Source organism: Tympanuchus pallidicinctus, unplaced genomic scaffold (assembly GCF_026119805.1).
Source record: "Tympanuchus pallidicinctus isolate F22 unplaced genomic scaffold, pur_lepc_1.0 scaffold5, whole genome shotgun sequence".
NCBI classification, from domain to species: Eukaryota; Metazoa; Chordata; class Aves; order Galliformes; family Phasianidae; genus Tympanuchus; species Tympanuchus pallidicinctus.
This window is the reverse complement of record NW_026294769.1, coordinates 48,823,205-48,848,636: the sequence shown is the minus strand read 5'-3', so window position 1 is coordinate 48,848,636 and position 25,432 is coordinate 48,823,205. Positions and strand designations below refer to the sequence as shown.

Here is a 25,432-nt window from a genome sequence, read left to right as displayed (position 1 = left end):
ACTCCTTTCTTTATGCTTAGCAGATCTCTCATCGCTGCCTTCAATTCTTTCTTTGTAGATACCAGACCAGTACAGTCACTAAGTAACAGTGAGTTTCTGGGCACAATAAAATGCAGAAAGCACTGCAGGATACTGTCACTGCATGGGTATAAACTACTAATTACTAGTTTAGTCTATGAATTCTATGTTACTGTGGACATTATACAGACAAGATAATAAGGATTTCAAAATTAAGTCTAACATCTTTGGAAGAACTTTGAAAGCCAGAGATTTTAATAAAAATAATGAGAATGAGTTTAAAAACGACATTAGTTAGTCTGGGGTATTTCAAATAAAGAAGGAAAAACTTTTTCTAAAAGTATTTTCTTTGAAATTGATTTTAAATTCAAAGTAACAGGAGATAATGTATATTCTCTGATATATTCTCATAGCATGGCATAATTGAGCTATGTTCAGAGTTGTGAAAATTTCTTCTTTTTTTTTTTTAACCTAGGAGGAAGCATTTGTTGATACTGTCCATCACTGGAACATCAAGCTCTACAGAGACTCTTAAGGTAATTATTTATCTGATTCCTTTTTGTTCCCTGTGGTGGTCAGCTTGGCTTTTGTTCGGCTTTATGACGATGCCCTCGATTTATGAACAATGTGATGTTAAGGATTGACATTGGGTAGCAGCAATATTACACGTTGATTTTACAGAAGCCTTTGCTTATAGTTTCATGAGCCATGATTTGCTGAGTGTTTGTGTATAAAATAAAGACATGATACATTCTGAAAATACAGTTGTTTCTACGTCTTAAGAAGCAGTATTACCATTTTCAGCCAAAAGACTTGAAATCAACTGGATATGTTTTTGATATGCTTATTTAAAAAGCCTTTCCTTATCTCTCATCTCCTGCCCTGGTGCTGGGTGATTTGGTTGGTAGGTCTCTTTTGCAAGAGCAAACCAATGGCTGCCTATCAGAGTCTGTCATCTTTGCTTACTTTACCAAGTTCTTAAAAGCTGCTTCTGCTGCTGTGAGTACTGTAGATGCTGCAGATCTGTACATTGTGTTTGCTTGTTTCAAAGCCTTTCTGAAAGCATATCTAATGAGGTCTCCATGATACGGACAGAAAATAAATAACAAAATAGACAGCTGGGAGTCGTATTTTCTTTTATTTATTGAATTGAATTTGCAAAGCTATCCCACTACAGAGGATATGAAGAAGAGTGCTATAGTTATGAAGTTGCCCTGGGAAGGCAATCTGCAGATCATATCTTGCACCTTTGCATGGGGAGCAGTGAGTTCAGGTCTTCAGTATGTAGGCTGGTGCTGCTTTACATTCATTTACTGAAGGTCTGATGAGACTTGAGCAACATCACATTTATACTGGATTGCAGTTTAAATAATTAAGGACTCCCAACACTTAGCAGATTTGAATTTTTCAAAAACTATAGTTGCTTTTTATTCTTGGTATCTCAGACCTTGTTGTGTGGCTGTTTCTAGGAAGTTGTTATGGTACTGGACCAAAGATACATCCAGTGGCAGTAGGGCTAAACTTCTGCTTCTCATTCTTTATAATGACAAGGTCACAAATAGATCTTCAGAGTATTAGCTGTTTTCCTCACCTTGGCAATCATTTGCTCTTTCCCAATTATTTATTTATTTCTTTACTTATTATTTTTTTGAGCTGAACTGAATTCAGCGCAAACAAAAACATTTTATTTTGGGCAGAGGACAGACAGCTGCTTAGCGACTTGTGCACTCATCATTTGTCTGTGAATTATCTTCTTTGCATAGAAAACTCTTTTCTTGGTGATGGTGGGTTGTTGACATTTTCTAAGCTAGTGATTGTAAATCCTGACATTAGCTATTTTGACTTTATCAGCCAGTCAGCTGACTGATCCCTCGTATTTGCAACTTGAGGGATTTTTCTCAAGCAGTTGTATTAGAGCAGACCAGTAACGAAGGGGCATTCAGTTCTTTCTGTATGTGAATTGTTGACTTGTGCAGTTTATTTAGTTGTATGTAATACACTCTGTGGCTCAGTTCAGAACTGCTTTGTACACTGCAAGTCCTTTTCTTAGCACAATGGTAACCTTGAAACTTTCAAGGGAATCAGTTCTATTCTAAGGCATACCAAGCAGGTGTTCCTCACTTACAGCATGTTGATGAGATCGCAAGCGAAAAACTTTAGAAGTAATCATACTGTGCTGGCTGACTGTGTGTGTGTTCCTAGCTTTTCCTAAAAGAAAGTTCAGTCTGGAGAAGACTGAGAGGTGTTACCACAATGGTTATAAACATCTGAAGTGCAGGAATCAAGTCATAGAATCATTAACATTGGAAAAGACCTCTAAAATCATCTAGTCCAACTGTCCACCTACCATCAGTATTACCAGTGTCCTTAAGTACTACATTTACCCTTCTCTAGGGATGGCGACTCTACCACCTCCTCAGGCAGCGTGTTCCAATGCCGACCACTCCTTCTGAAAAGAAATTTCTCCTAATGTCCAACCTGAACATGCCCTGATGCAGCCCTGATGAGGCCATTTTCTCTTGTCCTGTCTCTGTTGCCTGAAAGAAGAGGCTGAACCCTACCTTGCCACTGCCTCCTTTCAGTTGTAAAGAGTGATAAGGTCTCCCCTGAGCCTCTTCTTCAGACTAAGCGACCGCAGCACCTTCAGCCACTCTTCATTAGACTTGCGCTCCAGACCCCTCACAGCTTCATTGCCCTTCTCTGGAGACGCTCCAGGGCCTCAGTGTCTTTACTATAGCAAGGAGCCCAATACTGCACAGTACTCAAGGCGCAGCCTTGCCAGAGCTGGGGAGAAACTCCTCCCTGCTCCTACTGACTACGATATTTCTGATGCAAGCCAGGATGCTGCTGGCTTTTTTGGCCACCTGGGCATGCTGCTAGGCTCGCGTTCAGCCAGGCGTTGACGAACCCCTTCCGTACAGTTTCCAGCCACTCTGCCTCAAGCCTGTAGGTGCAGAGTGGCTGGAAAAAAGCCTCTCTCAAAGCGCAGTACCTAACACTTGGTCCCATGCAGTCAGCCTCAGCCCATTGATCCAATCTGCCCAGGTCTCCTTCCTACCCTCATTGAGGGTAGGACATTGACACCACCCCCCAGCTTGATATAATCTGCAGACTTAGTTAGGGTGCTCTCAATTCCTGCATGCAAATCCTCAATAAAGATATTAAACAGACTGGGCCCCAATACCAACCCCTGAGGACCAAACACCGGTCTTCAGCTGGATTTAACTCCATTCACCAACACACTCTGGGCCTGGCTCTCCAGCCACTTGATTACTCAGCAAACAGTGTATTTGTCCAAGCCACGGGCTGCCATCTTCTCCAGGAAAATGGATGAGGCCAGGCTCTTTTCAGAGTTGTGCAGCAACAGGATAAGGGGCAATAAACAAAGTGGAATACAGGAAGTTCCATATGAACGTGAGGAAGAACTAATTTACTGTGGGGTGACAGAGCAGTGGAACAGGTTGCCCAGAGAGGTTGTGAAGTCTCCTTCTCTGGAGACAATCAAGATCTGCCTGGACACCGCCCTGTGCAACCTACTATAGGCAACTTGCTTTAGGAAGGGATTTAGACTTGGTGATCTCCACAGGTCCCATCCAACTCCTATGATTCTGTGATTTGTTCAGAAAAATTAATGGCTCTACTGATTTTGGAAAGCAGAAGCTGAGAGCACACTCAGTTACCACAGCTTGTCTGACTAGATACCTCCAAAGCTACAGTGAATGAGTTCGTATGAATATACTCGCTTTTTTTTACTATCCACACATAGTGCAGAGATGCTTCAGTCCAGATCTTGTGCACACATGAAGTACATAAATATAATTGGTATATAATTGATGGAGGCATTGCTTTTTGGTATTAACTTTCTTTAAAAAGAATATAGAACTCAACAAATTTCACCAGACATCTTTTTTAAAGATAAAATCCATATGAAATGAGTTTAGTATCACACATGCTTCTGGTGCCTTTGGAAGCCAAAGGTTTGTGATAGTTGTCTTTAATCTGCCAAAGATGAAGCCTTATAGTTCTGAATTTCTATTCTCAACAATACTCAAACCTGGAAATGAAACACCTCTGCAAGGTTGAGGGGGTTTTCTTTCTGTTTCCTATTGAATCACTCATCATTTTGGAAATTTCTGTTTGCAATAAGAGTGGGTTGATGTTTCTAAAGGACCTGGATATGCTGAGCTTGCACAGGAAATTGGGAATTGTGAGCAACTTATCATGTGCTGTAATACTCTATCAGTATTAGAAAGCCAGACGGCATAATCAGTGCAGAGCTGTAGGTCCAGTGATATTTTTTCCTTTTTCCTCAGTGCAAAAAAGTTGGGGATGTCGGAGCTGAAAGGAAGGATTGATGTTGGTGAGATTAAGGGTCTTTTAAAAATCTGGATTTATTTCTCTCTCACACCACCCAGAAACAGCTGTTTGGCCTTGAGTGAGGCTGAGCGGTGAAGACAGGATCCTTTCAGCAAGCTGCTGCTGGAGGAATAGCAGCAAACTGCGCCCTGGTCACGGGGGATTTTTGACTATGTAAAAACCAACCAACCAACTCCAGTCACATGGCAGCTGTGGTTTGGAGGGTGGCTGAAGGGTGTTCAGGAGGTGAGGAAGTCAAATGATAAAGGAGGTGGGTGAGCGGGGGACTTCTTTCAAATCTTTACTCCACAGAGGAGCTCTCGCAGTGTGAAAGCACGCCTCAAGGTGCCTCAGTGCCTGGGCGGAACAGTCTGGGTATTTCGCTGGTGTTCTTCCCCTGGGTGGTTGTGTGTCTGGCACACCAAGCTGGGGAGATTACAGGCAGTAATCTCCCACTGACATTACCGTGTCAGTTGTAGTAAGCATCACTATTCATTCAATATGTCATAAAAGCATTTTTGGACAATTTATGTCATGCTGTATTTTACATATAATCACGTATCAGAGCTTCCTCTCCATGTCTTTAGCATTTCACTTCTTCCGATTTGTTAAAACAGGTGATCTGTGTCTGTGTTGATGCTGATGGGCTCCCCCCATGCTAGAGTTCAGTGTGAGCCTCGGAACACCTCAGCTGCAGCTTCTGCATGTCTGTACATTTCTTTCCCCAAGATAATCAGGCTTCCTTCTGCTTTCTTTAGATGGCATTTCCAGATGGTCAGCTCTCCTGCATGAGTAACTGCCCCAGGCCAGCTGCAGCTCCTTGGCCTAAAAGGGTCATCAATATGTAAAGTTTGTGCTTTTCATTATGTGTATGTAGCAGGAGGAGCCACTTTGTCAGCATGCTCTCAGGGGGAGGATCTGCATTTAAAGGTTCTGCATATCGGCAGGGGAGAAATGCCTTTTGAAGGATATGTCCCTGGGCTGGACCTCAGTGGCTTGGAGTCAGTGTCTCAAAAGTCGGTCATGAGTCTTGCCTCTACTTCTTCCTTCTCTTCCTCTGGAGCTATTTTGAGCTGTGGAGTATGTAAAGGAGTTAAAGACCCTGCCTTGTGACAGTAGGTATGTAAGGTTGTCTTTTTTTGATCTGCATTGAAAAGGCACAGTGGTCCAGATGTCCTGTAAGGGATTTGAATCACTGGGGCTATGGTGGTGGATGCCAGAGCCACAACTTGAGCTGGGTGTGGAAACAGGCTTGCATTACAGGAATGGCCAGTGCAATTACAGAGCTGCATGAGTTTCACATTTGATCCCAGGTCTGCTGCAAAAATGTGAGGTGTTTGTGAAAGAAGATATTTTAAAAATAAAACTAAGGCAGCGATAGTAGCAGACAGCTTTATTACACAGATGTATACCAGAACTGCTCCAAGTGGAACAGAGTAAAAGATTAGTTGCTGCTGTATCTCTGCCACATGAGTATTAGAAATTTGTAGATAAGTAATAACCAAACAGTTGGCAATCAGAGAATCTATTTGCATTTTAAGAGGGCAATATTCTTCTTCTTCAAATAGGATGCACGGTGAAATAGCATCAGAAAGTGTTTCTTAATGACACTTCTCTAAGCTCAGTTTACAGAGGATTTGTTTTGTTATTAAAATTACTCTACATATTTGAGACAGATTTCAGCTCAACAACTGCCTAACACATGCTAGACACATATTGATTTTTTTGTCTTAGACCAACGTTTCCCCTGGGCATGGTATTATTTATTCATAAAGCAGAAATGATGTCTGACAGGCAGTTAGAAGGGTGTATATCTCTAGCCCAGAAACAATGTGCAAAGCTTTGCAAGGACCCCAAGAAATCAATGTGCTGATGCTGAAGAAGCAGCCTTTTAATTCTGAGCACACATTCTCACAATCTTTCAGTGCGGGAAAGGAAATTTGAATAACAAATAGTTACTATTAAAACTGCAGGCCTAAATTTTCATTCATCTTTATTCCAGTTACCCGAGCCAAGGTGGAAGGAGAAGGCAGATAGCCAAGCCCAGACACCTCTAAGCCATAAAGCAGGCTTGCTGCTCTCCCAGTTTGCATGTTTGTATGTAGAATCCTGTTGCCAATACAGATTTTAAACTCAAGCATTGTTTGGAGAGTCAGAACTTCCAAAACGTGTGTGATTCATAAGCACTTATTCTAATTGAATATTAAATTGATGTCTATACGGCAGATTAAAATAATGAATAACTGGTCTATTTGTAATGTCAGCTGAAACATTTTGGTTAAGCTGATCATTGGGATCGACCTGTTGGAAAAAAATAGGGAAAAGGAGATTTGTTCTGATTTTGTTCATTCAGAGTTAGATCACAGCACGAGTAGTATTTGGTGGTAGAAAATGTATTTTCAAAAAATGTTTGTCTACCTAATAAATCAAGCTCAGGAGGTTCTTAAGTAGTATATTTAAAGTGAGATAGGTGTCTGAATATCTTGTCAAATCAGGACATTTTAGAATCTGCTTGTTTTTACTTAAACCATAAACAATTCAGTAGAAAAAGTAACATGTTATCATATAATTAAATATTTCATCATCACATGTAAGCACAAGAGAGCTTAACTGTTTCATTTGTTCTGACGTTCTTTGACTTTCCGGTACTTGGCCTTGAACCTGAATGTAGCTCGATGTATTTAGGAGTTTTGAAATTTGCTTTGTGTATTTGGAGGCAACAAAACAACAAAAGCCCCTCCTTTCCGTTCAGTGGGCATGAAAGTTCCTGTCTCGGTTAATTAAAAAAAAGTGGTGTTATTTAAACTGAAACCAAGTTAAAATTCTGAAGCTAAGAAATTAACATGTGTTCCTTAAATCGATTTGCAGACCACCTTATAGTGGTAGGGGAGGCTTTGACCTCTTCAATCCCAAAGCATCACAATAAATGCAATTTTAAATCATTCAACTGGGACGGCGTAATCTCTGTCCACTCAGGGCATGTGGAAGTACCTGAAGCGTGCACACTTATTTGTTTTTCTCCAGGAAGTGATGTGGCCTTAAGAAAGAATGAGAATAGAATACCATTGAGGTATCTTCTAGGAAGTCAAATGGCTGAACTTTCATAGCTTTGAAGACAATACCAGGAAAACACTGAAGTGTTTTCATGTGATCCTTTTGTGGATTTGAAAATCTTGTTTCATTTGGTTTGATCTGAAGAAAGCATGATGAAAATGACATTTATGTGGGCTCTTGTACATGCTGCAGTGGACACAGTTTTTATGGTTGCTATCTGATGAAAGCACAGTCAGTTGATTTACTCTTGCCAGTACCTCTGAATGCTGCCGTTAACTTGCAAGACTGACTGTGTATTTACAAGCAGACTTCAAATAACAAATTTACTGCACAGCGTTACGAATATCTGAATGTTAAGTAGCAACTTTAAATGTCAGTTTTCCAAACTGTTAAGCTGGAGATGTAATAATAATTCTTTTAATCTATTTAGATAAATGGGAGGCGGTCAGTTAATAAGGTTTGTTCATCTGATGCTCAGTGCATCTCTCTGCCTCTCTGAACTCTATTTTCTTAATTTAGTTCTGTCATTACTGCTGTCAGGAACATAATTCTTTGCTTTTGACAGCAGAAGAATGCACAGCCCCAGATAAAGCACTGCAACATGAATGCACACATTTTCTGCTTCACCAGCCTGGAGTGCTCTTCAGGACATTCAGCTGGAGGATGTCTGCACCAGACCTGGTCACTCCAGCTCTCCCCCTTGTCAGTGAAAGGAAGTAGTGGCATTTAGGACATGGTTCATTTAACCTATTTAGGAAGCTTATTTTACTGTACAATAAGATGCATCCTACAGGAACCTTCCGAGGTGCTGCAGTCCAAGGGGAGCTTGGGTACCCAGTTATGGGATGGAATTCAGTGCCAGGCTGAGGCAGGCACGTTCAGTTATTTATGAGCAGGCAGGTCCTCGTGGAAACACAGCATCCCCATTTTGAGTTGGTGTAGTTGTAAAGCAATGCCTCTCCCTGAGCTATTTGCTGTTGCCTGCTGTGCTTCATCACCCAGCATGGGTGACAGACCAGGCACGATTTTCTTGGTATCGTCGTGATGGTTCTCAGTGTGCTCTTCCAGCATTCAGAAATGCAGTACAATGGTATGCTAGCAAACTATAGAGTGTTACCTACCAACTTTCCTTCCAGTGTTGATGCTTACTAAATTTTAGAAGAGTGTTAAGCAAAAAAAATTAAAGGTAATCCATATGTTAAACACATTTTGTTGGTAAAGTTTATCTGATTACAGTACAGTGAAAAGAGTTCACTTGGTTTTACGATGTGTTCCTAAGATGGCTTTCATCTGATGCTTTGTTGGAACTTCAGATGAGAAGTGCTTGATTTATGAATTTTTTAACAGTAGTTTCCAAATGGAAATAAGATTTCTTCTTCATTTTTCTATTTATATCTTTTCTTTTTTCCTGAACAGTAATTTATGGAACCTCTACACGTTTTTATTGAAACACATTGCTTCAAGCAAACCAACAGATGTTTCGGTAGGTTTAGTAAGAGCACATCAGAGGTCATCCATCTCAAAGGTCAATTGCATAAAAGGCAGCACTGCTGCTGAGATTGTCACGTCAAGAAAGACGAAAGTGTTTTAAGACTCAGTTTTATTATTCAGCTCAGACTGATCTCAGATTCCAGTGCTCTATTAACTTGTGTGATGGCTGAGCTAAGGAGACAACAGAAAAAATTCCATCTGGAATATTTTCAAACAGAATTAAATAGCAGGTAGTATAAATGCAAATAAATTTATCAAAGGCCAAAATAGTCCTAGAGCACAGCAGTTTCTGGCTGTTACAAACAGGTCTTATAGGAGTTATTAAAAGATGAAAACTCACAAAAATGAACAACATAGCTAAGGGTATCCCAGGCTTAAAAAATCAACTGTGAAAGGTACTGAGGCATGTTTCTTCCTCCAGAGATGCTAGTGGGCTGAGATGTTTGAGTCAGCCATGGGGATGCCTGTGGTCATTAGATGATGCCTCACTCCACTGCCAAGCATGGCCCACATAAAGCCTGTGTAGCTCTTACCTTATTCAAACCTGATTTAAAATACAATTAATTTTTTTTGTGAGCATTTCTGTAATATTTATCACTCTCTCTTACAGTAGTGATAGTAAGAGGCAGCCTGTTTTAATATCCAGAGCTCAGCTGGCTCATCCATCCATGCATCCCTCCAGTTCACCTGTCATACTAGCTTCAGCACTGACCAAGTATTCAAACCAGCATCCATGTTTTACTCTTTGTTGTTAGTAAGTTAAGAATAAGCTCTGGGCAAACATCAATGCACTTAGCTTCATTTTCTCCTTTTAATTCCCTTCTTAATATCTCCTCTGCCATAATCCCTGGAGGAAAGAAAAAAACAATTGGTTAGTGCTGTGTTATAACCACTGTCTCTTTGTCAACCGTCCATATCCATTTATTATCCTTCACTTTATGTTTGAATGTGACCCTCAGAGACAAGAACCATCTTTTTCTTCTTTGTAAGCACAGCTTCCAGTGTGCCTGTGTACTGGCCCATGACTCCTAGAGGCTACTATAACCTAAAGAAGAGAAAATAATTGTGATGGCTCAGTGCTTCACAACTTCCATGAGCTTTTTTACAGCACCATGTGAGGAAAATGAATGCTGTTATCATACAGCAAATGTGACAAATGAAGACATATGTCCTTAATAAAGAATGTTCCTAAAATATTTCTATAAATTTTGTATGTCTGAGCTGAAGTACAGTTTTTGGTTGTTTTTGTTTGTTTGTTTGTTTGTTTGTTTCTGGAGGACTTACGGCTTTTTTCTGTATTCAATATCAGATCTCACAAGTTAGATCCTACACTGCTTCCATTTGCAGATGTGTGTTCAGTGCTGCTGCAGATCAGGGGCTTGGGAAGTAGGAGGGCTGAGTATAGACAGGAGATATGCCTAGCAGGTGGGGGCACTGGGGTGCACCAGACATAGAGAGGTGGCAAATAACAATAATTCAAAAATATTAAAGAAAAAAATCATGTAAAATACCTTACTGCTACTCCTTAGTACTTAAATCTAACTTCTATATATATCTTCTTTTTTTTTTTTCATTTCAATGAATGTTATGTTAATTGAAATAGCACATTTAGTCAACAAATGTTTATTGAGAGACAATAGCCTTCCTGTAGATTGCATATCCTATAAAAGTCTCTACTATGCTGTTAAAAGCATTTGTTTCCTTTTATTGAAATGTAGAGCCCCCACACAGTACATGCCAGTGCAGGGTGGGGGATCACATTGTAGTTACCATTTAGTGTAGGAATATTGTTGTTACCATTCAACCTATTTTCGTTGGTAGATCTGTGTTGACCTCTTGTTATACAGAATCTTGTGGTGTTATTTTTCCTTTTTTGAAATCATGCTAAATCTAAAAGTATGGATTTTTTGGTGTGCTTGAACATCATCATCTTAAATGTCACTGTGTGACACTTTGAGACGAGCAGGCTATCCCAAAGAGATAGGTTCCTTTTCAGCAGTGTTCACACTTCCTGATGTCTTCAGACAAGTTGTTGCTTTCTCTCTGTAAAGAAAGTACTCTTCTAGCTCTGGGTACTTTGAATTTTTGATATCTAGAATGTCTCATCTTTTCAGGATAGAAAACGGGAATGTGACAGGCTGAGTCACTGAGTGATAGCGGATTCATGTTGCTTGCATATGCTGCCAGGAAACTTAGTAAGTAGGAGAAATACATAAGCATTACTTCCCATGTGTCCACTGTTTGTCACATTGCATGACTTCTGAATGTGCAGGATGTCTGCTTTGTCTGCAGGTATGTGTGTAATGAATTTTAATTGGCATTTGAGCAAACAAACATGGGGCTACTCCTGAAAGGTGAGAACGCATTACTGGAGTGAAAGAGGTTGAAGGGTGAAAATTCAAGATATAGAAAGCTCTATCTCTAAAATATATATGACGTAATATATTTCTTGCTTGTTGAGGAAGTCATGCAATGGATCTAGAAATATAAATCATTTAAAACCATGAAATTAGAAGTCATAGTTCAGGCTTTTCCAAACTGAATTCAAATAAACTTCAAAGAAGGTCCCTAAGACATAGTAAAGAGAGTTTATTCTTTTTCCTCTTGAGAATCTGTACTGGACGTTCATGTTCTTGTGGTTTAACATGGCAGATGTCTAAGCACCACACAGTCATTTGCTCACCTCCCTTCTCAGTGGGGTGGGGGAGAGAATTGGGGGAAAAAAACGAAGTAGAACTCATGGATGGGGATAAAAACTGTCTACTAAGACAGAAAAGGAAGAGAAAGTGCATCATCATAGCTACAAAAATAAATGTATACATGTTTGGTTTTGTATTTATGTATATAAAACAGGTGATGCACAAGCAATTGCTCACCACCCACCGAGCAATGCCCAGCCAGTCCCCAAGGAGCAGCTGCGTGCCTGGCCAGCTCCCCACCGTTTTTAAAGACTTTTTCACATGCAGACATGTGGTATGAAATATCCCTTTGGCCAGCATAGGTCAGCTGTCCTGGCTCTATCCCCTCCCCCAACTCCTTGTACCCCCTAGACCCTCTGCTGGCAGGACAGTACAAGAATCTGAAAAATTAGTGTGTCCTTGGCTCTTTACAGCACTGCTCAGTAGCAACTAAAACATCAGTGTGTTATCAGAATTGTTTTTCTCCTACAGCCTAAACATAGCATCATACTAGACACTATGAAGTGATATTTCCTTCATAAGAAACACCCTGGCTGAATCTGGGACATATATAGAGAGCTGAAGAGAAGTTCAGTGCCAGCAGTACTCCACCTTGAGGATCCTCACCCACCACCTTGGAGGATTTGCCTCTCTACAGATGCTGTCAGCACAGCTGCCCATTACAATGGTGTGGGTCCCAGCCAGGCTCAGACCATTCAAGCAACCATCTGATTGTACCGACCCTTTCTGTAGTGACTTGACCTCCTAGTTATGTTCAGTTCTATGACTAAAATTTCCTATGTCTAATGCATTACATAACTATTACTTGGGATTTTAGATTGACTAATGGTTGATGAGTTTGATCAGTTTAATAACCATATGTTTCTTCTCTAGTTTTTCTAAGGAAAATGTTTAGCACTGTCTACCCTTGACACCACCAGAAGTTGGTGTGGGCTTGGGCTTTCAGCCTTAGCTCTGCATTTTCTTTTATCTGTATATTAAGAGATTCTGTCTTTTCTGAAGCCATCAAAACTTCTTGACTTACTTTGCGGCCATCCATTGAACAAAGCAAGCTGCAAACAGCATTATATCAACTTTCTTCAGGCCTACTGATGGATACTTTTTAGAGCTTATGAAGCTGTAGTCTGGAGCTTGCTTTGAGGTAGCTGGAAAAGATGATGGGAAGAATCAGTCCTTATCAATATATCATCACTATATTTGCTATTTTGAGGCCTGTTAAGCATACCTTTGCAAATTATTACCTTAAAGCTTTTAATATTCTTGCACTGCTGAGCTACATTTTCAGTGCTTATTCATTGGTATATACTCTTGGCTAATATTCCTGCAATCCATGTTAGGCAGAAATCCCCCTCAAATTAAATGGTTTTTTTTGCCTGACATTGTCTTTCATTCTAAATAAATTAGCAATAATAGACTTGAACTATAAATTATTTTTTACTCTGGGCAGCTTCTTTAATAATTACCTTCCACTAATAAATACTTCACTACATCAGTGAGATAACGAGAGTTTTTTTTTCTAATTCTTGAAACTCAGAAAACTTAAAACTTTTATTTCAGGTATGGTTCTGTTGGAAGGGGAGTTTGGTTCGGTTTTATGATAAGAGGAAAAGCAAACTTGTGGGTATAATTATGACACTGCCTTATGAAACTACTGCCTTCTGATATCTGAAATTTGAAGTTCTCACCCACTAAGCTCTTTCTGCACTAGAGGCTGAGGTGGCCAGTTCTAGGAAGGCTGAGTTGCTTTTTTTGTTTTCCAGGTATGCATTAACATTGACAACAGGCTGATTCATGCTAGACTACATTTTTAATATGGATTTAAATCCACCAGGAATCAGGGTAGTGAAACGTGCTGCATGGCAGCTGGCTCAACAGCATTTTTAATCAAGTAATAGATTCCAGCTGGTGGGGAGTCAACTGAGTTCCGAAGCAGATGTGACTTAATGCAGACCTTCCTCATTTCTTCAATAAAATGCATTAACTTTGCATATTAACCAAATGTGAATGGAGGAGGGGAACTGGAAGAAAGCAAATCTGTAGGTTTGAAAGAAATGAAATGAATCATTATAACCTCACATATATAACCTTTGTGAATTGCATGCATCAGTACAGGGATGAGCTGCTGGAAAGGAGTTCTGTGGAGAAGGACCTGGGTGTCCTGGTGGACAACAGGTTGTCCATGAGCCAGCAGTGTGCCCTTGTGGCCAAGAGGGCCAATGGCATTCTGGGGTGCATTAAAAAGAGAGTGGCCAGCAGGTCGAGGGAGGTGATCCTTCCCCTCTACTCTGCCCTGGTGAGGCCTCACATTTAGACTAGTGTGTCCAGTTCTAGGCTCTCTAGTTCAAAAAAGACAGGGATATCCTAGAAGGAGTCAGAGGAGGACCACAAAGATCATCAAGGGTCTGGAGCTTCTCCTGTTTGAGGAAAGGCTGAGTAATCTGGGTCTGTTCAGCCTGGGAAAAAGGAGAGTGAGAGGGGATCTGATAAATGCTTATAAATAACTATAGGGAGGCAAATGGGTGAGGCAGGGCTCTTCTCAGTGGTGTGTAGCAGTAAGACGAGGAGTAAAGGACTAAAACTTGAACATAGGAAGTTCCGTATAAACATGCGGAAGAATTTCTTTACGGTAAAGGTAATGGAGCACTGGAACTGGTTGCCCAGAGAGGTTGCATGGTCTCCTATGGAGATATTCAAGACCTGTCTGAATGCCTACCAGTGTGACCTACTGTAGGGTACCTGCTTTAGCAGGGGATTGGAATCAATGATCTTTTGAGGTCCCTTCCAACCCCTGCGATTCTATGATTCCTGTGACTTATACAAAGAAGAATATGGGGTCTTGCACTCTGTGCAACAAATTAACTTAGACTCTTCATGCACATCCACATACCAGAAAATGATTTCTGGTTTGCACGTGTGCTTACCATTTTAAGACTCGTTCTCTGTGCTCTGTCCTTGAATACTGCATTTGTTGCACTTTCACTACATATTGCTATCGCTGCCAACAGGAATCATCTCCAAGTCAGTTGTTGGTCTCTGTGCTGTACTTAGCAGGCGAAGCTACTGCACTGTGATTTGAACAGTTAACCCCACTAGCAGCATGTAAGTCTGTGTGGAACTGAATATTCAGTCCTTTTTCAGTGACATCGTTTTCTCTGCATTCTTTAAAAGTGTAAAGATTTTGATGGAATTCAGATAATGAGGGTCTTGTTGATACGTAGAGCTGAAACAACGTACTTGTACTTCAAAGCCAAATATAACGCATTGGAAAGGTTAGTGCCTACTGAAACATGTCAATAGGTGCCACATTTTCAATGGTTTTTCTTGTTATGCTATGTCCCATGATCTAAGCTAAGCACTTAGACAGGACAAGCAAGCCATTCATAACTTGATGCTAGCTGGGTTGCTGTTGAAAGAAACTGCAAATGACACAAAAAGAACATACACTGGCTAAAGCTCTCTGCTTAGAGTTTCAGCCTAGCTGAGATTGTTGTGCTAATTTTCTGTTATTTCATGTCGGTCATCCCTTGTGGAACCAAGACGAAGTTCACTATCACCCCATCTACATCAGTGGGTTTTCGGTGGGAGAAGATAATACAATATCCTGCCCTCAGCTAAGCATGAACCCTTTGACAGCTCCTATCCCTTAGCTGGAGCTGCAGAGGTTTGGTGCTAGCAGTCTGGCCTCAAAGTAGAGGGTGAAAAAGCATGTCTGACCTGAGAGGCCTTTTTAGAGCTGAGTGATCCCTGTTCTCAGTCCAGCTGAGGTCACTTGCTTTGATAAGGAGCTGCTGCATGACAGCAGAATCAAATCCTTTCCATTTCGTGCCAAAAGTCTGCTCTGAGGTAAGTTCTCTTTAAAAGAAATCATGTAGTTTTACGTTATCTGTGTGTTCAGAATTTATCTTTAGTAAAATCCTATGGTGGAATACTAAGAAGTAATTCTATGTAGATGGTTGCAATTAGGTTAGCTCTATTAGTCTTTGCTAGCAGTAGAATATTGATTCTGGTGTTTTTGCGCTGCTTTCTGACAGGATGAGTGAAAAACAAAGCCAGAGTGGTTTCATAATTTCAGGAAGTGTCCTGAAAATAAAAATAGAGGTTTATATAGCTTCATTTTATTGCCTTTATTACTACCATTACTACCATCGTGCTTCCGTGGCCTCTACCCAATTCTGACAATATTACAGAATATATTTGAGATCTTTCATACTCATCTTGGTTTTGCCACGTAAGATTCCTCGTTTCTCGTATAGCTTATTGATGCCACAAGTAAGTTTAAATGGTTCTGAACATAAAAAATGCACAGAAAAAATAGGAAGTAATCCAAGACATAAAGAAGGAGATACTGATAGGGATTTGAAGTAACAATTAGGCAAGCTTTTATATAGATGCTATTAAGAATTTATATTAGGTTTTCTGTTGTGCATTTATAGTTCAGAGGACTCATGGAAACTTGCTTGTTTTTGTCCATGACTGGTGCAAAACAAACAAACAAATCAGCAAAAATTGTTTTGCTGCAAAATACTAAATTTGAAACTTGCTTTTCTATCACACAAAAGCAAAACCAGACCTTTTGAAAAAAGTAGAAAAATTAACCCAGAGCAGCCAAGTGTATTTTGTCCAGGCACTTCCCTCTTGGCACCAAGAACCCGATTTCCAGGCATGTTTGATGCACCCTGAATTGCACCCACAAATCTTAAGCTACAGCAGGAAATATTTTTAATACTTAAATATTTTTAATTCTCTGAAGGTGACATACTACTGAAAAACACATAGATTTTCACTATTTTCAAAATGAACGTGATAAATTTAGAGGCAGCTTTGGTAATGTAAACTAATGTAGGTGAGCACTGGATGTGTTCTCATTTTCAGAGGCACGCTATGAGCTAGCAGTCTGTCTTGCTCTTTAAGATATATGTTGATGCCCACTGAGGTTATGATGTCAGTTGAGGTTGCCATGAGGAAATTAAAGATACAGATTGGTCTAAGGCCTTATTGTCTGGAAAGGCAATACACTGCTTTTCATTTGGATGCGCTGCATTCCATTCACCACATGCAAAGGTCTGACCAACGATCTGTTGGTTTTAATGAGGTTGTGTCAGATTCACAGGATTCGTTGCAATGAAAGCTGAGAAATGAAGGGCAACACATTACACGTTGGTTTAAGAAAGCAGCAATTTCAGAACTAATTAGCCTATTTATGAAATGGTCTAATATTTTTTTTTAATGATTTGTTCGTTTCTTATAAACAAATACTCATGCTTGTAAATGCTAATTATATGAGCAGAGCCCTTCACTTTGCATGGGCAGAGCTACATTTGTGTTGAAGTGTTTGTTGTATTCGTGCCAAAAAAACAACTGAAAAACCTCATTAAGATCTGATCTTTCAAATGTGCGTGTACTTCACTTGACTGCTCAAATAATGCTGCTTTGGCAGTGTTGATTTCAATACTTTGATCATGAAATACTTCATTTAAGGGGGAAAAAAATTAATACAGCAGTAGTGTTGATCTGTATAAACAGCTGTTAATGAGCACATGTTGCACCCTTCCCTGGAGGCAGAAAACCATGTTTCCTCTCAGTTGGTGAGTGATGCTCACCAAAGATAATTATTGTTTGATACCCATTTTGCTGCTGCTTTCATAGATGAAGATCAAACTTCAGAGTGATGGTTTCTGTGTTTCTCAAGTAAAAGGGCTGTGTGCTGCTCTCCAGTGTTCAGGCTTTCCGTCCTGTTTGCCATATGTTAGCTGCAGCAACTTCAGCGCAATCCCCTGAGCTAGTCGAGGGATAACATAAAGACATTCATGGAAATAAACAATTAGTTGACTGTCTTCACAAACAGCAGAAGATAATTTGTGTGCCCAGTGAAAGAGGAATGTTTACTATCTAGAAAGAAAAGAACAGTACTTTCCTCTAGACTTTACTAGCTAGGAAGAGTTACTTCATCTGAAAGCAACCTGGATCCCCAGAATATCTTATGCTACATACCAGCAAACCCTCATCTGAAGTTAAAGGGATGCAGAAGATAAGCTGTGGGATCTGGCAGGGAGTAGGACAAGAGCACTGAGAAAGAAGTTTGAAAACAAAAGCGAAGAGTGAAACAAAATTGATGAGGGGTGGGGAGGTCACCGAGGAGATGGCAAGGGTAAATTTCTGTGCCTGGCACTCCTGAGGGGATGGCTAGCAAACACTCCCACCTGACAGCAGTTTGTGTGCCTTTCTGCTTGGCCAAGATCTCATTTATTATTTTAACAAATTATTTGAATTTCTTCTGTACTTCTTCTTTGTGGAGTTCTTCCTGCATTGGTTTTCATGTTTATTTTCTTAAAGAAGAAAAAAATGTGCAGACTGCCTGAATATTCTAAGAAGAAAAGCCAGCAGTTTATGTAAGTTTGTTCTCAGTGCACAGAAAGTTGCTTCCAAAAGAAAATGCTGAAGTTTGGCTTTAGGCTTTCCTGGGAACACAGATGAACTGTTGTGTATTTTTTCTCTTTGTAGATTTTGTAGGTGTTTTTATTTCCTCTCCATTCTTTTAATATATTTTTGGCTACTTATCTAGCATCACGCGTAACTTTGATATTTATCTTTGCACCGAGTAATTTACAATGAAGATATTTACATGAAGATATGCAAGGTTTTCTGAATGTTTTCTTTACCAGTAGACAGAATAGGAAGCTAAAAGTCATCTGTTTTCCATTCCGTATCTGTTTTGCAGTGCATATTGAAAGACATATGCTGTTGCATGTGTGATGAGGCTAATTCTGACTTTGCGTTAATGGAGTTGTGCGGTGAGCGTGCATTTTGATTAATTAAATGAGAAATTATGAATTTAGATTTACAGTGGTCTCTTAACTGCTTTCTCAAAGCTGACTTCTTGCTCAAAGATCTGTGAAACTCCTCTAGCCCCAGGTCCATCCCAGCCTGCTGTTACTTCTGTCCTCATTTGGTTTTCTGAGCCTCCTGATGGCACTCCCAGTACCTTTGTAGCAGAGTTGTGTGGGAATTGAGAAGCTATAATGGTGATTTTCTCTTTTTTTGGGTGGGTGGGTTCAGCCTTTTCTGCACAGCCATTGTAGCTTGTCCAAGTCTGGGATATTGCTGAGGTGGACTGTGACCAACCACATGGTCATTTTGGCTATCCACATCTGAGCCTCACTGATTGGCATTTAAGGACTTATTTTTAATGGGCATGTTAAACATGGGCCAAATTTAATTTTAGTGTTGTCATTTAAAGTCATTTCTGTTACAAATGATTTGCTGGCAAATGGGACCTTGGGTCTGCCGTAATTTGGGACTCATCCAAATTTCCATTCCTCTAAACACGACTGATCCAGCTGATTGTTCAGCTGTGCACAGTGCTGCTCAGTGTGTTAATGGAAATGAGTCATTCTGGCCACAATGAGTGCAACAGCTAAAAACCCAATACGTTAATAACAAAACGTGTCTGCTATCACCTCCTTTAAAAAAAACTGAAATTCTGGTGTGGATAGCTGTTACTTTCATACATTCCAAGTGGAATCTGCTTTAAACAAATGCATATCTCAGGGATTTCCATGGGTAATGGAAGATGGGTTCCATCTTCCATTAGTGCAGAGTATAGTGTCGCTACTCAGTATATGAAAAAATTACAAAAGTTGTTTTTAAATAGTAATGAAAGTGAGCAAAGAAATCTAATTTGGCCTAAAAGAAAATGAACAAAGCTTAGAATAAACCCCATTATGACAAAACATATCGTAGTTAATACATGTGTTTCACATGTGTAGTGGAAGTGTCTACCATGAGATTATGTCCCACGTAGATTCCTGACGTCCTGTCTTTTCTTTTTACTTTTTTCCTTGACTTGTAGTTTCTGAAGTCCCTGAAGATTCCAGGGGCAAAATGCTTAAAGAGCTCTTTAATGTGTGCAGCAATGCTCTGATGGTGTGAGACATATTTTAAGCACGATAACAATTGAAACATAATGCTATACACAGTGGAGAGGGTTTACAGAAGAGGCAAAGTGGAGATTTTGCGGCTTACGGTGGAGAGTCTTTGGTATAATTGCTTCAAAAATTAGATTAGGGTGTACATCATCTGAAATGCTTTTTCAGTAGTGTTGTAAATTTAATGGCAAGGTTTTGTTGAAATGAGCTCTTGTGGTCTGCAAGCAAGAGAATCAATCAGTCTGTGCCTTTTCATTTTTTTTATATCCTTGGTAAGGATGCAATTAAGTTCAGTAAGAAAGGTCACAGTGTGGGGTACACATTAACCTTACACTAACCCTGTATATGATACTGCTACTGAGAATGAGTTAATAAAGGTACCAGTTGGAGTTGTACGTTTGTTCTCTCTTTTCTTCTTATCTGTGTACACACTCACTCTTCTAATTACATCTGTGGGCATTACAGCAGTAGATACCTAGAACATTTGCAGTGCTGCTAATTAGGCTGTGAGCTGGAGTGTAGTGGGAGAGACTGCTGAATTAAGAAAATGCTTAAACTCATTTGTTGAAGTTAATGTTTATGCAAGGATATGTTAGTGAGACAAGACTCCTTCATTTCCAAACTCTGCTGATGTTTAAAACAGCAGCTGCAAAAAGTGGAAGTGGGTTTAATTCCAAAGTGCAGTAGGATTATACGCATTAGCTCCAGATGAGAGAAATTACATTTCTTATTGAGGAAACTGGACAACTTCTTAGAGAGTGAAGAGAATGTGGTCTTTCTAACCTTTCTGATTAAGGTATGGGGAGAAAACCCCATTTGCAATTTTAACTGTAAAAAAAAAATAGTGCAGTATAACATTAAGAAGAGTGATGCAGTTTCAGGTAAACGTTGGAAAAACATAGTAATCAACAGTTCTTATATGCAGCACCTCTTCTCCAAAGATTAGGAGTATTTCAGGAGAAGTTATCAAATTTTACCTTTAAAGGCATGGGACTTGGGATGAAATGTAATGCTGTAAAGTGCAAGGTCATTGTGTATACACGCGTTCATTGGGGAATAACTATCTTAATTTAGCCTGAGAACTAAAACCTCATCAGTTGAAAACCATGCAAAAGTAAATGCAGCTATATTAGGTCATCCAAGACCAAGGTCCTGCATCTTAAGCCTAGGATTCTGTCTAAGATCAAGTATGCTGCTGCTGTTAAAAAGATAACTGGAGCAGTACTTTTATCTTATTAAACATAGAGGTATTTCTGGCAGAGATAGGAAAGTATTAACAACATATTTTAAAATGTTGACAAAGCAGTGTGAGAAAAGAATAATTTGTATCATGCACATTAAAGACAGATGGTGAGTTCTAACTGAAGATGGTTTGCAGAAGGGCTCTCAGGACGATTGGGGAAATGATGGATCATGTATTGTACCAAAAGGCACTGTGAAAGCTTGGTTTGTTCAGCTAAAAAAATGAGGGCTGAGATGCTGTTGTCTCCAAGAGACTCAATGTATAGCAGTACAGCAAACACCAGGAAAAGAAAAAGCTATTTAGGTTAAATTACATTGACGACATATGAGGAAGTAAATGAACAAGAAGTGAAGCGGGGCCATGAAATAGAAGGCAGTCACTGGCAATCCCCAAGGTTTGTGATCAGCGTTTCCCTGGTGCAGTGGAGATGAAAATAAAGATAATCTCTATGATGGTGTTTCTCCAGTTTATAGAAGGGATTTGGGAATTTTCTGTTCTCCTGTACTTAGTTAAGTTGCTTCTCTTGAGGAATGGGATGTCCATGTGCACGGAGTGCATGTGTGAATGTTTTAATTAAATTACTGGTTGCTTCTGCATGTTTGGAGCATTCCTCAATGGTATAATGTGTCTGCATGCTGTAGGCGGTGTAAAAGAAGATGTGTTCTTGGGCACAGGGCAGCCACACAGCAGAAAAGGGAAGCATGCAAGAGACCACAGCTTCTGCATTTCCTAAAGGAGCAGTTACCAGCCACATCTGTTTTTCCAAGCTTTTGTAGCAATGTGCTGAGTCTCTTTCGCATTTTCTAATCACAGCAGCACAGCCTAAATATTGATCTGCCTGCAGAGAAATAGAAAATCTCCCTTCCTAGAGTACACAGTTTTACTTCTTGGGAGACTGTCTGTGCTGCAAGGGAAATTTCAGCAGTTTCATAGCCTCACCAGAAGGCTGAGGTAGGAAGGGACATTTGGAGCCATCCAGACAAACTTCTGCCCAAGCGAGGACACCCAGAGCAGATTGCCTAGGCCATAGCCAGGCTGCTTGTTAGAGTCAACAGGAAGAAAAATTCCACCAACTGTGGAACTTCCTGTGGAAATGGTTTGAAGTCACGCAGGTGAACATTAGATGGGATGGCATCTGGCACCTACAGGAAAGCTTGGAGTTGGAGTGAGGATGAGCAACTCAGAAGATGCAGGAGATGATAGAGAGCCAAGTCTTGGTTTTGCAGTGCAGATACCATGTGCCATGCTGACATGGTTCCTTCCAAAAGGCAGGCTTAATTCAATTCTCTGGACAAATTAACTTTGGTCATCAGTCATACTGGAGGTGAGTACTGTGCTGACAACAGAGCTGCATATTTAGTTGTGTTGTCAGTGCTCTGACCAAAGAATGGCTTGGTGCTGTTTTCATACTGATGCTGGGGAGGATCTGAGATATATGAAATTGAGAGCATGGGTGTGAAAGGAGGATGTGGTAGGTTGCTTATGTGGCCTTAGGGTTGTTCTGCAGTCCTACCAGCAGACCAGGGCCATGCTTGAAGCACTCAGATCAGGGCTGATGCCCATTTTCCCTCCATATCAGCCACTGTTCATCTTGTTACTGTGTGTAGTCCTTTGAGGTTTGTGCTGATCTGTGGATTTTAGAAGAAAGCATGTGTCATGATTTCTGTTCTCCTTAAACTTGAGAAAAAAAAAAAAAAAAAAACAACCCAGAACTTAAGATTCAAAAGGAAATCCAGCAATTTGTTTTGTCCATTCATATGTTAATGCTCATGTTTCTTTAACTGACAAGCAAGGGAAGAATAGGGATGACAATTCATTCCACTTCAAGCATGCAAAGCTTTCTTTTTGGATCAGCCATAACAATGGTTATCATTACTTGGGTTGTATCCTATCCATAAGCAGCAAAAGCATCTGGTTCTTTTTTTTCCCTTTTAAGATTATTCTCATCCAGTTTCCCTGCTTACATTGTTTACCCCAACATGACTATTTATTCCAAATATATTAAATACATTAATTAAGATTTCATGGCTGAAGCAGGTGTAATATGTATTTTTAGGAAGGCATTGGATGTATTTCACTGTTGCTTTTCAAAGAATTTTACATGCTGATGTACTCTGCTTTGAGAGTGAAATGATGTCTTTTGTGTCAGACATGCAGCATGGCAAGCCAACAAATGTGAGAATCAAGAATGACTCAATGCCACAAACAAGAGTGTGCAATTTTCTTGTTTCATTCCTTCATCTAGTTCTGTTTTATACCAACAGAATCTTCCACCTGTGCATGAGTACAGCTTCCACATTTCTACAGTACATAGGAAAAGCTTAATCAGGGCTTTCCCTTAAGGGACAGAGGAAACCATGGCACTGTCAACCAAATCATCACTTCCTTGAAATAAATCTGCTTTACAGTTCAGCTGAGCGGGAGTTAGGCTCACAGGCAGGTATCTGCAGTTTTATTTTTCGTGGTACAAAGACCTATGAATGTGTGCTGTAACTATGCACTTCACTGTATAATTTTCTGGTTAATGATGCCTTAAAATTGGAGAGCAATTGTATTAATTTTTATATGGCAGCATGGTGAGAGTTCAAGAGCACTACTTAACCAGTATTGAACTTCAACTTGTACACTGAGGTTCATGGATTTATTCACTTAATATCTCTTGATATTAGCACAAATGATAATCACAGGGATAAAATGAAAGTGTTCTTCTCAGGGAATAAAATAACTACCTGTTCTTAAGAAAAGCGGGAAGAGATTCAGTTTAGTGTGCTCAAATGTGAGAGATGGAAGTGATGATGGCCCTCCAAAACCTATTACATGAGATGAAGAAGATCTGTCCAGAAATTCTCATGTTACTGTAATTATAACGTAGCTTGGAAACTATTCTTTTTGTTTCAGGAGCAAGGAAATACATATTTTTACAATCATATCAGTCCATTTTATTATTTTGATATGATTACAGTCAGCATTATGATTCTGTTCGATATCTAGATACTACTACTTGGTCCTCTGCTTTTAACACTTCTCTCTGATTGATGAAAGTTGCTTTGCCATAATGTGGAACTTCTTAATGGTATCAACAAAGAAATGTTCATTCCCACATAGTTAAAATATAAATCTGCAGCCATTCTTATCCATGTGGTGGGGGAAGGATCTAAGAAGATTACATTACATAAAATTGACTTCTGATCTTCATGTAAAGTGAAATCTGTTTCTAATCTCATTTGAGATAAGAATTCATAATGACCATCTGCATGAAAATTTTACCCATAGTAATTTATTTAAGAAGAAATCTGGCTTAAAGTCTCAGCATTTTTTCTTTCTTTCTTTTTTTTTTTTTTTTCCTTGAATAAAATTTCCTAGTCTGGCATCTAAAGGAAGAGCATCTGCTGCAAAGATGTATTTGGAAGCTGTAAGTTATGACACTTTACCTTTTTAAACAAGCTTTTCCATTGTGCTGCCTCTTAGAGCCACTGAAGTTTCCAGCCGCTGTGAACAAGCGCTGCACTGAAGACACCATTCTGGTTTGGGCTGACTTCATTAAGATTAGATAAAATCCCACTTCACTCCCTAATATGAATATCTTTGTTCATCTTTTTCCCTAAAAATAATTGTCTGACATTGTGATTTCCTTTCATTAGAAAGAAATTTTGAATATTCCTTCTATTAAAAATTGGCATGTCTCATATTTCAGCCTATTAAAAAAAAATTATTTACAACAATCAGGGGGCTAATAATATTTAGAAGGTCCAGTCTGCTCTACCATCACCTTTGACAACTTGTTTAGAAATCCTGTGTTTGCAAGTTCAAACCCGGATTTTCAGTATGTCTCAGTGAATATGTTCATTGGGATTTACAAAAACTTCATACTTCAGCTGTATTCTATCCCCACAGGAATTTTTTCTCCAACACACATTCAAATAATTATCCTTTATTTACATTAATAGTTACGCAGATATTCAGAATTCACATTACATTAAATAATGTGCTTAGGTTAATGTAATATATTGACACTAATATAAATTCAAATGCAAAATGTTAATTTAATGTACTTGAATATTCTCACAACAGTCTTACAGCAGGCTAAGGATGCTATAGGGGCATCAGAGGAACACGTGTTCTCGAAACTCCTTGACCTGCTTCATTGCAAAAAAAGCAGTTACAAGCCAAACAAGGATGTGAAAATACCTTTCACAGCTGTGACAACACAACATATGTTACTACTTTGTGTGAATACGAGTGGAGATGATTTAAACTCTGCTTTTGGCTGATTATTCTTATGGGGTCTTTTCTTTGATAATGAAGATGCCGTTGGCAAAACCTATTCAGAAAGGACAGAGTGGGTATTCCTGCAGAGACTGCCGGGTAGATTGGGATGCTTCTGGCATACAGATATTTGTAACAGATGTTTCCAATTAACTGCAATAATGCTGGAAAAAGAATAAATGAACTTTCTCCAGGATCTTCTAGATGAATACTGATGCAATGCAGTTCTGCTCAGGCTGGAAGGTTTTAATGTACTGATGCTTGGGGCAGGGGTTGAAAAATCAAAGAGAAAAGATTTGGGTCAAAAGCTGACGCCCTTCCTGTGGAAGCAAGTTCAGAAGAGACCTTCTGCCTTCAGTTCACTGCCTGTCCTGGCTTGC

The 25,432-nt window shown here is 39.6% G+C and overlaps 1 protein-coding gene across 4 annotated transcripts in view; it reads left to right on the top strand.

Moving 5' to 3' along the window:
- Positions 1–25,432, top strand: part of PAG1 (phosphoprotein membrane anchor with glycosphingolipid microdomains 1) — a 103,414-nt gene that overhangs the window by 24,818 nt on the left and 53,164 nt on the right. For 3 of the 4 annotated variants that reach the window (XM_052703806.1, XM_052703807.1, XM_052703808.1), the window contains exon 2: positions 494–554. The gene's annotated coding sequence lies outside the window, so the exon portion shown is untranslated. Of the gene's footprint in view, positions 1–493; positions 555–24,149; positions 24,199–25,432 lie in introns of all 4 variants that reach the window. The other variant, XM_052703812.1, reaches the window with a different exon arrangement.